The sequence below is a fragment of the Helicoverpa armigera genome, chromosome 24 (genome assembly GCF_030705265.1).
Source record: "Helicoverpa armigera isolate CAAS_96S chromosome 24, ASM3070526v1, whole genome shotgun sequence".
NCBI lineage: Eukaryota > Metazoa > Arthropoda > Insecta > Lepidoptera > Noctuidae > Helicoverpa > Helicoverpa armigera.
This window is the reverse complement of record NC_087143.1, coordinates 9,274,445-9,288,944: the sequence shown is the minus strand read 5'-3', so window position 1 is coordinate 9,288,944 and position 14,500 is coordinate 9,274,445. Positions and strand designations below refer to the sequence as shown.

At 35.2% G+C, this 14,500-nt stretch overlaps 1 protein-coding gene across 1 annotated transcript in view; it reads right to left on the bottom strand.

The window, feature by feature from the left end:
* LOC135118670 (protein madd-4-like) overlaps positions 1-14,500 on the bottom strand; it is a 316,932-nt gene that overhangs the window by 169,282 nt on the left and 133,150 nt on the right. The window lies entirely within an intron of this gene.

The window sequence follows — 14,500 nt, the reverse complement described above, 5'->3', positions numbered from 1 at the left end:
TGCTTTCGAAAAGTATCTAGGTACCTGTGCAGAAGTTGAAAAATTCTAATCATTAGTGTTCACTTTTCTGTTGCTATAATAATTGACAGATTATTATATTATCACACGAACGTTTACTGAAGTTGTGTATATCAAAAAATAGCCCAACGATAATTTTCGCTCCAAAATAAGCTTTAAGATACAAAATATAAGAATTTACCCACTAGAAGCCAAATGGTGACTTCTAAACTTTAACGTGCTATTCCTATTTTAAACTCAGACAAAATGCAGAGCTTGTATCTACCCACACACGGATAATACGGCTTCCGGTTGAAAGCTTCTAATAAATAAATACACAATCTGTACAAAAAAATAATAAACAAACGAACAAAACCCACGACATTCCATTTTTTTTAAACCGAACAAGAACAACGTTAGTTAAAAATACATTAGTCAATCTCTATCCCAATTAACTGTATAAGAAATCGAGATAAGTCCTAATTTTGAATTAATCCAAAAAAATGTTCTAATAAATCAACCACACACTCACGTGGGTCTTTCAATGGCGGCCGATAAAAAAAAAAGAAAACAAGTTTTTTTCTCCTCTTTTGTAGAACATTTTGAACGAAAAAGTTTGTAATTTATGTCCAAAAGTCGGGCGGTGTCGCGTTTTTAATCATTATTGTGTTATGAATAAGAGTTTAAGTGACTAAGTTTGTTGTGGTTATTGTATGTTTTGTGCTCAATAAGGGTCGGTTGAGAAATTGATGTATGGCCAATGTAGAACAAAAAAATGCAGGAAGATCCTTAGGTTGGAAATCTTATAAGTTATTCCAGAAAGTGGTCTCTCTGACACTAAAAATTATATTTAGGGCCTAAGTCAAAAGTCTCAGGCACAGTGGAGTGATGACTTGCGCAAGACGGCTGGCAGAAGCTGGATGCGAGAAGCCGAAAATCGATCTCATTGGCGTGCACTTGGAGAGGCCTATGTCCAGCAGTGGACTGCGATAGGCTGATGATGATGATGATGAAGTCAAAAGTCTATATATTTTTTTAATATGATCATTAGTTACCTATCTGTCAAAAAACAAATCTACTTATATGTACATTTCAATTTATTCGCCTAACCGACAAATAGCTAATGTTTCAAGTTACTACAAATTAACATTCTGAAAACGTCCGAAAATAAAATAGCCACCAGAACATAGAATTAATCATAAAACAAAACATTTACATGCAAATATCACCACAATTTTAATCAACGAAAACAAAATTCTTTGGCAAAGTGGCGCTTAAAACCTCAAAAAACGCCGTGAGAAATTAACTATCTCGACCAAAAAACTGGGTCATAAAAAAACAATAACATTTCGAACAAACGTAAAACAGTTAAAACTAACATAAAACCCTAGTATTTAACATAAAGCAATCATCGGTTAACGGCAAACCATAATGTTACCTTACATTTTGTTACAAAAAATCTCTTTTTAACTTTGTAGAGTTCACTTAAAAAGGCATTTACCCAACGTCGGTTCCGTGACTTATCGCCCACGGGGAGAACGAGATAGCTTTACCCGAGAAGCTACGAGAACGAACGAGAGAAGAGTATGCGTCAGAAATATTTAAATTAAGTCCTCCCCTTAATGTCGGACATTATTTTTTTATCGGCGTGTCCAAATAAAGATATGTAGTCAACTAGATTTCTTTCTCCCCCTTTTAGAAAATGTTTTCCCTCGAAAACGGGTGAATTGCGACACTGCCCCATTTTCCTGATGGCGCCTTAAATTATAGTTGTTTTGTACAAACTTGTGTATTTCGTTTTTTTCCTTTTAGTTAATTAGGTTATTTGGTAGACAAGGAATTATGGACGTCCAGGGGATAAAATGCATAATCCAAATTGTAAGTATGTCCTTGCTAATATCGTAAATGCAAAAGTTACCCTGTCTGACCAGCCTTCACGATATAGACTAGTGGTTGCGCGGTAATTTTCATACTCATAATTTGTTATATTGGTAATTTCACTGGTGTTTGCAATCCTATTCCCTTCCTTTTCCCGCACATACCTCAACGCATTCGTTGGAGCGAGAGGCGACACTAGCGCCCTTGAGTCGTGTGTGCAACATAAAAAACAAAAAAATGGCTGACAACGCGCGCGAGAGCTCACGTCTCTCTCACGTCACAAAAATCGATATTGAGTGGAAAATTGGTGTGATTTGTGTTGAACTTTATTTGTGACAGTGCTCCTCGTACAAGAAATCGCCGTAGAAGACAACAGGTACTGTGCTCCTTTCCTTTAGGCATACTTTCTTGTTTTGTGTCGCCCGCAGTATGCCGATTTTCCCGTCGCATTTGCAATCACCAGTTTTTCAAATTTTTCGCATCTTTACGAACCATATTGCGTTTCCCGCGTAACCAACTAGTGAACCAATTGAAATGACACTTCTTATAGAGATAATATAAAGGATATAGGCAATTTTTAACCTACTGCGAGACGTAATTCTCTCGGGACACGGGTGGAACCACGGGGATGAGCTAGTGGTTTAAAATTTGCTGATCTGAGTATAAACGGGCGAAGTGCAACTCGTAGCTAAAAGGATGGTTCCGTACATAAATTGCTGAAGGAAGATCAGTTGGACATTTTTATGAATAAGATCGTTTTTAAAATCGCAGATGTATGAAATGCAATCCAAATTGGTCCTTCGGGATTCTTGGAAAACGTACCTAAAGGAATTGGATTGCAGATGAGTATATTTCGCATTCAATTTAAGAAGATGCATTTTAGATTTGCTGTTTAGCGAAATATTGCTTATCATAAAATCGTTGAGCGTTCATATTTTACTTTTTCTTTGGTCGTATTTTAAAGAGATGCAATTTGGCCTTATTTTTTTCTTTTAGCAATAACTCTCCACATAATGTCTTGTACTCTTGTACTCCTCTTGTAAGGCTTGTACTCCAAAGGTACTACTCAACCAATTTCATTATTTGGTACACAGATAGTCTAGAGCCTGAAAAAGGATAATATAGGCTAAATTTATCTGATTGCAAAAAGACGCTCTCTTAAGACTTGCGTGAAACCACGGAAAAATAAGAAAATATAATTTTACGAAATACAAAGCTTACCTTTTTCTCAAGGAGGTGAAGCTTCTATTAACAATAAGGTTGTCAAATGACGGAACCCTTAATAGTAAAGAAACCAGTAGTTATCTTCAGGGTTAAGTTATAAAACTTAATTGAGTTATACCGCGGTTATATCTTTATGTCATTGCTATTAAAGTATTAATGCATTATGCAAAGGATTAGTCCTTTGTAATACCGCCAGATAATGAGAAATATATATATTTTATTACTTGGAATAAAAATAGTCGTATTGATCAAATAATTATTACCCTTAATTTGGTAGGTGGATCAAATATAAACTTTTGTTTTTTAATGGTAGGTATGTGTGGGAACTGGGATTTATTTTAAAGTTTTATTTGTTTAGTTTCCAGTCTCTGATAACACAATCACTGTTGGTTAACATGATATTCTAAGGTGTGACTTACCAATCATCGATTGTTTTACTAGGTATTTATCTACCTAGGTATTTCGATACCCGTTGAATAGCTTTAGCTTCTGACTATCGTAACCACTTTTAATTCTTTGGTAATTCTGATTAGCAGATTTTTTTGTTTTCCCATTATTATTTTTCTTTTTGCTATAAAGACAGTTAAAAACCAGAAAGATCCAGCACAATAGCTTCCAAGAGGCAGGATACACGACATCTTGATATAAAACTAATAAACGCTTATATATTTTTGCCTCTCTTATCAGACTTTCCAACCTATGACCTCCTGCGTAACATAACAAATCTTACTTAATGAACACATAATAATGACCTCATTATACTTTTTCATACACTCGTCACACTTAACCCTCCCCAGCCAACTAGCTATCAGTGTCGACAAAAAACACGTATCTAAGTTCCGACCCTCTAAGGAATCTTAGGGATTAGACAGAGTAACGGGGGGTTAAGTCGAAATATTTGTTTAAGTACAAGATAAGACGTTTTACCTGAACCCGGATTAGTGACAGGTTTGTTTGACTTCACTTGGCGTGTGTTTGTTTCGTTATAGGTTTGTTTTTTTTGGAGTATTCTAAAAATATACAAGACCCAGTTGTCTTTTGAGGAGATATTGATTGTAGATAGTAGCTCTTAGCTAGAATGGAATTTTTGGCAGTTCATATCCACACATTATATTGGTTCAATCATTAAAATGTAAAAATAAATTCACTTTTGCAATAAATGATTCATTAGGTAATTTAAAACATTCGAATCTTTTTATTAAAATACCCAATTTGAAAATGAATGAAAATAAATGCATACAAAAGAACTATGTTACTTTTGTATGGAGTTCATTAACTGCGAATGGCAATAGCCAATAATCTTTGCCAATTGGTTTGATTATTGTAATCCGCAGTAAAAATATACAGTTGGTCATTCCTACCTTTCTATTTCTAAGGGATAAGTTAGATATCGCTCTACATAATGGGTGACACATTAGATTATTTTGTCTCGGGAGAGGATTTTTTGCGACACCGTAGAACCTCTTTGTATTATCTGCACTAATATTTCTTCTGTTAGATACAGTTATCTTGGAAACTATGGTATAGGTCCAGAGTCCCATTTGTACTCTATAAAAAACAGCTTGTTTTTTTAAGGCGAGGAATTGGTCAACAATAATTCCATAACCGGCACGCGCATCTAAGGCGCCAAAAGGGGTCGGAGCGTCTGAGCGGGGCGAGGATAACAATACGCGCGCTAGCTTATAACTAAAAGTCGTAAGCGACAAAATGGTTTTGTAATTTTATTATTTAGAAATGATAATTTGATAAAAAATCCTTCTACAATTTTAAAGAGTATGTATATACTCAACTACTAAAAAAGTTAAGAGGCTTTAATCGGTCCCGTTTGCCCATAATATGTGAATCTCTTTTTAAAAAGAGGTATGTTTGATATATTTTTCTCTGTTATAAAAGTTACCTAATCATGTTTCTACAACTAACAAAATAAGGTTTATATCATGAACTTTCAGGTAACCAAGTTGTATTTTGATCCGTTTTGTATTTACTGAGAAAAATTGACATCCTTGGCGCCAAAAATTCCAATTCGTCCTCTTAACAGCTGACACAGTATATAGAAGTACGAAGATTTTTCTTACTTATTTTATTAAGAAAGAGAAAACTGTGTATCTACACATACTTTGAAATCGAACTTATAAAATTATGAAGCCAAAGGATTTATTTATTTGACTGCGTAAATCTTAGGAATTATTAAACCGATTTGAAACAATTCTTCAGTGTTACATAGACCATTCATTGGAAGAAGGACAAAGGCAATTTTTATCCAAATGTGCTGAGAAGTTCCCATGCTACACAGGTGATACCACCGACAAAATCTACAATTCCTACCATAAAACGAAAAGTGACAACGACCAACACCAGCATACATAGTGCTAATCCAGCACGAAGTCTCAAAAGCTTTAGTTACCACACAGCGGTTTGGAAGTCGGTGGAATTAGAAGCAACAGTTGACTTCACTTCGAGCTGTTAGGCTTTCAAACTGGCTGGTGGGCTTTCGTTACAGATACATGTTTTTCAACAGGTTACTATGGGCTGAAGTTAGGTTCTATATTGATACTATATTGTGTGCGATACATGTTTTTCAACAGGTTAACATGTGGGTGAAGTTAGGTTCTGTAGTGATACTACATGGTGTGCAAAAGGTGCTATGTGATGTCTGTGTTCATTCTATGTATGGGCTGTTATCTGTCTAGCATTTTTTTTTCAAGTAGGTAATAAAGAAGCTACTACATAGCTGTGTAATTCCCTAAGCTATGTCCTGACAGGGTCTATTTTCTTTCTATTTTTAAAAATAGTACCACATGTCTGTATAACGTATTTAATGTTAATAGAGAAGTTTTGAGTATGTTGAAGTTGGTTTACACTGGATTCAGAAGAGTACCAGTGTTTGACATGGAACGACTACCTATCTGACCTCATCAACTTAGTTACCTGACCAACTCAAGCGAGCCTGGTTGCCAGACCCTCTTATAACTCATAGCAACTGCCAAAGAGTCTGAAATTCTATCTTCAAATAAAGATATTATCAATTTTTTTTTACCTAAAAATACTGTCATTTTCACTATCAACAATAGATATTTTAACCAAAAGTAGCTGGTGAAATTTCCCGAAGGTAGTTATCCGAAGGTAGTGATATTTTAATATCACGGCACCGGGTGGTAATCAAAAGCTCGTTGGTCATCTGTAGTCTGCATTTTGTGCATCAACGTGAACAAAATAAATGAATGGACTTTAAATAGAAGCATATTTTTTGCGAACTGCAAAAATATGTAGGTTATTTTGGGAATAGTATGACTTGGTAGTGGTAGATACTTAAGATTTTGGTTGATGAAGTCAGACAGAAAAAATAATATGCAAGAGGAGATGCCGCTCCGATCTTTACTAATATAATAATGAGGAAGTAACTCTGTCTGTCGTATTTACACGCCAAAACTATTGGACCGATTTGTATGCAATTTGGTACACAGATTTAATCTTGAGCCTGAGAAAGTAGTTCTTTATTATTCTAGTTCTCTATTTCTTACCTAAGTAGCTTCCAAGGAATGCAGGAAAAAGCTGTTAGAAATCAGTAACTTAATATTGCCAAAATACAAGATTATTTGAAAACTTAAGTCCTAAAAGCTAAACCTTTAAAAAAAAAACCAACATTACAAGTAAGTCACAAAAGTAGTTCAAAGTACTAAAGTCCGAACTACATACTCGTTTGCAAGTAAACATACCAACCGAAGCCCGAGTACATAGCAATTTGCGTACAAACTCAATAGAGCCTAAGAAACACCCTTTCAGCTAATTATACGCAATATCTTTGATTGGATCAAAGTCAACAACTAAATTAATGTGTAGATTCTATACTCTGAACAGTTAATATCAGTAGTACAATTCTGTACAAAGTTGGATAAATTCATTAAAATATTTCCTAAAAAAAAGCCGTATTCGTCGTGGTCTATTGGTTAAGCACCATTCAATGAGAATACAGATTCAATTTCAGGTTAGGCAAGTACCACTGATATTTTTTTGAATGATACCTATGTACATATGTACTTTCTTAATGTAGGTATCTTGGACAGAAATAACTGAGTAAACTTAAAGGAAATATCTTGAGAAATCCAAGTCAAGTCTTTTACGGCCGGGTAAAAAGTTAAAAATACAAAAAGTAAATTGCTAGGAACATCCTTTTGTTTTGTGGATGTCAGTTAAAAAGTTAATAATTGGTAGTACCTACAAAATCATTTAAAATCACAACTATATAAATTATTTAAAGAAGCATCTGAAACCTGGTTCCACTATTAATTGGACAAGTATAAAAAACACAAAAGTAAGTTATCCTTTTGTTCTTTACCACGTGTTTTGTATCCAAGTCCTTGAAATGATACAATTGTAACATCCAATAGATGGTATTGTACTAACCTGACCTTCCGAATGATTAATTGGTTCGTGTTCAATTAACCAAGCTATGTACGCATTGAAGTTCAAAGGATGTATTGTTAAGTTAAATGCTTCAATAGATAAAGTGTTTTGAGAAGTATTGTCAGGTTAAAATTATATTAGTAAGTATTGTAGGTCAGATAGGCAGTCCCTCCATGTAAAACGGTGGTAAACTAAAAGTTGACCCCAACATACTTATGAAAAGTAAAAAAACTATTTTTTTATTCTCAGTCCATTTTTATTTTAGAAATCAATTAGATAAATCACTAAAACTAAATAAAACACAAACACAACAATACTTGATTTTAATTTCCGTTTACTTTCTCCCGAAATATTACGTAACCACTAGTGTAATACTTTTAATCATAAAGTCTTAGGCTTGATACATACGAACAACGGCTTACAGCCACTTTTAGTTAGGCCGCTGCCTCGAATTTTGCGGGCAGCGGGGCGGCAGCGGCGGCGGCGCGGGAGCGGCAGTATCTTACGCGTATAATCAAATGGACCGGCCCTCGAATACAGCGGCGCGGGAGCGGGCAACGAGCGGTGAGCTCCATTCAAAACGGTGACCGCCCGCGCCGCCGCCGCTGCCGCCCCGCTGCCCGCAAAATTCGAGGCAGCGGCCTAACACGCCAAACAGGCAAAACTGATTTCTACGTAAAGTTTTTGTACTCATTTTTTTTTTGCTAAATTACATAATATGTGGAAAGGTACCAATTAAATAACTAATAGCTGTGTATTTAATAAAAAAAACGCATAACATATTACATGAATATTTTTCTAAATACTACAAATGGTAGTCTAAGTACGTCACACAAGCTTTGGACAAAAAATGCATTGAAAAAGTTTTCATTCTAAAAGCTATAGCAAGAGACAGGTTTCTGTCTGTTACCATAAATATAGTTCTTATTTTACCTCTATTTTCTGTGACCAGTGTCCTATTTTATACCCAGCCTTACCCGATATGCTAACCAAAACACTGGTCACAAGTTACAATAGTTTCATTTCCCTTGTAAATCATCTTGATACTGTTGATTGTTCGCTCAGAGATGGTTTAAATTAATCTAGTTAAACCTGTATTGTTACCAAACAAAGTAGAAGCTTTACGGAGGTTTAATGGCATAAGGAGACTTTATTAGTGTAGTTGCTAGTAATAAAAGCGTGGTTTTGGAATTTATGTACTTATTGGTAGATTTCAAAATTGTGTAATTCTTAGAAAATATATAGTTTACTTGTAAGTGCTGAGTTAAGTACCTTAGTTGTAGATGTGATATTTTTATGAGGTAGAATCGAAATTCATAGAAAGAGACGAATTTTCCAAAGATTAGAATGAACTGTCTTAAAGAATAACTGGTAAAGAATAATTTGTCCTAGAAATAAGAATTAGGGTCTGCTAAAGTTTTCTTTATTTTTTCTCACATTTTTGGTAAAACTAATCATTTTTTAAGGCAATTACAAAAAAGTAATTAGAAGCACGGAGACCAAAACCTAGTTCTGTCGTAATTCTGACTTACCCCAAAAATCAACCCTAAATTAAACACCACACACTAACATATAATAATACATAATTACACAACTTATTTCTACAAGAACTCGCCTATGTTAAATTGCAAGCATTCAGTACCACAACGTCAATTAAGGTCTACCTAATAGTAGGCACTTGTCAGCCCAAGACATTTATTGCGTTAAGATGCTACGCTATATTTAACTTAGTAAGAAGGGAGATATGCGGGTAGGACTTGAGAAAATTGGGAGAAGACTAGATGAAAGTGTAGGTATTATAAGTGGTAATACTATCATGGGTAAATTATATGCCTAAGATTTCTTTATAAAACACATAACGTTTTGGTGGGAAAAGCATGATAATCCGTAGAGTTGTTTTGGATAAAGAAGACAGATGTCAAGAAGGACTTACATGAAGTCATTTCTCTTTAAGGAGGTCAACTAGCTGCACAGCTATGACATTATAGTGCACAAGCATTTGCGTAGAAACAGGTGCACTCTCTAATTCTTCACTCTCATAGCCCGATGGTAATCCGACACGACCGGAGAGAGATCAGGCGTAGGACTGACATTAACGTGCTCTAAGATGAAAGAGTGAATTAATCACCACCTTCCTTTCTTAAAACCTAACAATGTGATCTCACCCCAATCCCGGAATTGAACGAGACAGGCCACATTACAATTATGTAAGTAGTAGTTCGTATCATCTCATCACCAGTTTGGTTAAAAAACTGCAAAAAGCAACATTTAAAAAGGCTCCGAGAGACTCCCTAATCATATCTCCAAAAACCTTAAAATTCAAAATTCTTCCCCAAAATCTTATTCTAAATCAACAAAATTATTTACGTTCCTAACTCCTAGTCTGTTTAACAAGATTTAAAGGGAGGCTTCTAATGAAATTCCGTGTTAGCCATAATCGAGCCATTACGGGTCGTTACCATCCATTGTATTATTGGACAATAAGTGCTATCTGTAATTTATGAGCTCTTTTGTTGTATGTCAAAATGTATCGGTTATGCGTAATTATTTTTGGAGGTGAATGTACAAGAAAGTTTTGTTACAACGCTGGTTTGGTATGAGATGTTTTGTTGTCTGGTTAGGTACAGCTCTGCAAAAATTATGCCTTATTTTATAAATGGTATTTAAATGGGGTAACGGTTGCCAAATTAACTGGGTTGACGAGGTCACATAATCAGTTTTTCTATATAAAAACCGGTACTTGCAATCGCATTACAGTTGAGAATAGTCTAGGTGGATGATATCTCGTTCAAAGTTTGGGGAAAATTATATCTAAGATAGTATGTAAACGGTACTAGAACACAAGAACAGCTTAGAACACGCAAGAATGTTCACCACAAACGACAAAATTTACAAATTGGCACAGATGGGCAATGAGCAGTCGTGTGGATAATCTTAGTAAATGTGAAATTTTACGCACTAGACCGTGCGTAAAATTTCAACCCGCCCTTAGTAAAAGAACATTTAAATATTCTAGTTTTAATTTAATTTTATAAAGTTGCCTCTAATGCGGGCAAAACCACAGAAAACTGCTAGTTTCGTAACAAAACCGCTTACAATGTCAATAAAAATAAATAAGGCATTTACCAAAGGACGGTCGGAATCTAGTTATATTTATGAAAGGTCAGGGTACGCCATAAACTAGGGTTATTGAGAACCGATAGCTTTTCAACAGTTAATGTACAATTTATTTATGTTTTGGGTAGGATACTGTATTTATTGTGTACTTAGTATGCGTGGATGGGAACGTATTCATTGAATGGTTCGTAATGGTCGAATTAAGGGTGTTTTTGGTGTTGAAATTGTAAAGATTTAGGGTATTATTTTACTTCTTTAATCCTCTTTACCTGACTGCGTCAAAAGGTGGCTTGTATATAATCGAGCATATGTTTTAAAACTTTGTATGTACATGAAGGCTTCTGTCATAAATGAGGTTTGAATTTCTTACCTACATAGTTTGCTGATTTAAACATCTCGGTAGTGATCCTAATGATAATCGTATTGAGTTGCTCAGTCTACTGACCTTTAGGTCTTATCTATAATTTTCTAGAGCAAAAAACAGGGCTAGTGAACTCTTAACAATAAAAAATGAAAAGAAAAGTACCTACACAAAATTATGACACTCAATAATTTACCCTATCATTATAGAAAACTGTTCTGCCTCTTCGAAGCTTCAAACTTTCTTCTACAAGCCTTATACCTTTCTTCTAAAAAATAATAGAATCAGTCATACCCAAGAAACATATCCCTCACAGGTAGATGGGACAATGCGTTGTACAAACGACTAGAGCAAACAGCGCGTGTTTGTCTGTTTGTCTGAGGATTGTGACGAGTGTCGACGCTGATACGGTGAGACGGCTTAAGGAGGAATTTGTAAGGTGGTTCTTTTTTTTGGGCGGTGAGTGTAATTTTGATGCATATGTAGTGGTTTGAATGCTAGGAGTTTGTATAAAAGAGTTAAGTATAAGGACGAAATTGTACAAATGGAATCATATAGTAACTGTTTCACTTACATGAAATATTGAAACTACTTCGTCTATCCAAATAAAATTTCCCCTCTAGCCTATTCCTCGATAAATAGGCTACCTTACGTAGAAATATTTTTTCAAATCGGATCAATAGTTTCTAAGATTAGCATGTCCAAGTAAAATAACAAATTCCCAAAAAGGGTAGGTACGTCCTGCGTGGGTAACTGGCGAACGTGAACGTGAAATGATCCGTTGCGTGTCTGAGCTTCGCGTTAGCATCGCTGTCACTCACGTAAGATGCACCGTAACATTCCTATGAGATTCCTAGTCACATTTTTTAGAGATTGTCAACTGTCATCAAATTGAAACAAATGCGCTTCGTGTATCTTCGTACACCTTCGGAAGCATTCGGTCAATCCGACACCATTAGCTACCTTTCATTGATAACCTATCAAAAATGTCGACCATAATTATTATATTTCGTTTGAAAGGTGCATCATAATAACAATATGGACTAGTTAGATAAATCTGAGTGTTTGTATGTTTTGTTAATGTTGTATTTTATCTGTGGACCTACCGAAGTGTGGGCATTGATGCCTGGTTATCTAGAGAAAGTTTATTTTTGTAGAGAGAGATATGAGGAATACATCATGTCAATTATGTGATGAGTAATAGAGTAAACGTGTATGTAGTTTCATTGACATTATGGAATTCCTTATTTAATGTACATTTAATTGTTATTTTCTACAGGATTAAAGGAGTAATCTAACCATCTCTAAACTCATCTTATTTATTTGGCTTCAGGTCTTTAGGCTATGGGTCGGAGTAGCTCCATTTAGTAGAACGTCAGCTAACACACTGTTGCTCAGTTACATCCTGGTAGACTGGAAGTCAGCCATAACATAATTTGAAAAGGCTGAACAGAATATAATGAAGTGGAAAGTAATCTCAAAACCCGATAGTTTACTCAGATATTTTTTGCCAAATATCCAATAATATACCTGCCAAACCATTTTTATCCACGTAGCCTCATCAAACCTGGTGTAACTTACTACCCGAGCAATTCAAAAAATTATCAAAAGTCTTTAAAATAATTCAAATATTTTTGTATCTGACCCAAATTCAATGTTCAACAGTGTACTCTCTAGATATAATAATGACATATGAAAGATTAAGTAAATATGTGTGTCATACAGGAAATACTCAGAGAAACTTTTTTATGACTAATACAAACAACAATCCCATTAAAAGTAAAAGCATATTATTGTAAAGGTACGCGCAGACTGGAGCGTAACAGCCGGTACGCACGCAACGTCTGAAAAGGATTACCAATTTTGGTAGTAAGTCGTTTTGGAAGTAGGTATTGTGCTACAAGAATTCAAGAAGTAAATATTTTTATTGTTTTTATAACTATTTTTAGTCAAGATAATATTACGTGTATTACAGCATTTTGGCATACATTTCTATTTTCTCATACATTTCTATTTTTGGACACATCGGACCGAAAAACTTTCCATCAGTTTTGGGTTGAACACCATGAAACAATGTCTACTTTTCAACTTTACCTTATTTTCTGTGTTTATCATATTTCAAATTACACCAATAACAAAACAATTTCTTCCCTTACAAGAAAGCCAAGCGTACAAAAATAATAACTACACATAATAACGTTTCAGTGGACACACACCTCTATCATAACATTCCTTTACACGCATCATAAACTGATACATTACTTAACCCATAACAATACATTAACAGAAACTCCTACCATATGGAGATACATTAAAATGTCCCCCATTTCCCCCTAATCTTTTCCCCGGCACGTTTTTAAAGAAAAAGTTGGGGACTTCCAGTAATATTTTGAGTCATCCCGCTTGAATACTTTTAAGATTTAAGAGGAATCTTAACACGGTTCTAGTTTTTCTTCAGTAGTTCTCAGAGCGATAAAGTTTGTGGCCATTGAGTTGGCGTTTGTGGAAACGGAACACGTAGTCTGGACCTATTTATTTCTAGTTTTATTTTATGGTTAAAACCAGCTATTGGTGGTAAACATTAAATTAAGGCAAGGACGTCCACCAACAAGGTGGACAGACGACCTTATAAAGGTCGCCGGCAGACGCTGGATGCAGGTCGCCTCCAACAGGTATCTGTGGACATCTAAGGGGGAGGCCTATGTTCAGCGGTGGACGTCCTATGGCTGAGATGATGATGATGATTACATTAAAACTCTATTATTCCGACTAATGTTGTCTTTGAGCTGAAAGACATCCACTGCTGGATAAAAGTCACCCTCAAAGTTCACTTCTATTTTTGGTCTTCATCAAAAGGCTTTTGTTGTCTATTTAATTATTTTTTTTGCATGTCCCGAAAAGATACCAATATAATACCGCTACATTACAGATTTACCTACCTATATCTAGACAATATTTTTGCAAGATTGTTTATATTAAATGTATTTCTATATGTGTTTATACGTATATGAAATACGTATGATCTATTCATAGCCTCAACATATTCTTCACAAAAAATAAGAAAGCAGCATTTGTCATAGTATGGAAGTGATGTTCAATTTCCGAATACAATTTAATTCCCCTAACGGGGTTAGGGCTTAACCCCGCTGTTTCCCTAACCCGACACTAACCACGTAATGAGCGCACCTCAGCTTTGTGCGGCGGAGTGGCGCGCCGTGCCAGTTTCCAAATAACTGGCACGGTGACTGCCACTTGCATATGCAGGCGAAAACACTTGGAAACACTGAGCTGATTCTGTAGAAGATAATATGGGATTTTTTTACTTCAATATGTGATAGTTATTGGCCCTTTTTACTGTTGGAAACTGTGGTTAGACTAAACTTCAGGTCCCTATAGTCTAGACGATGCAAGTTATTGCTTTATGAGCCCGATCAAACTAAGCAGATAAAAACATTGCAGAGTGAATAATTGGCAATGTTTGAGAGACCCTTTAAACACCTATTTAAATTCTAAAAATTT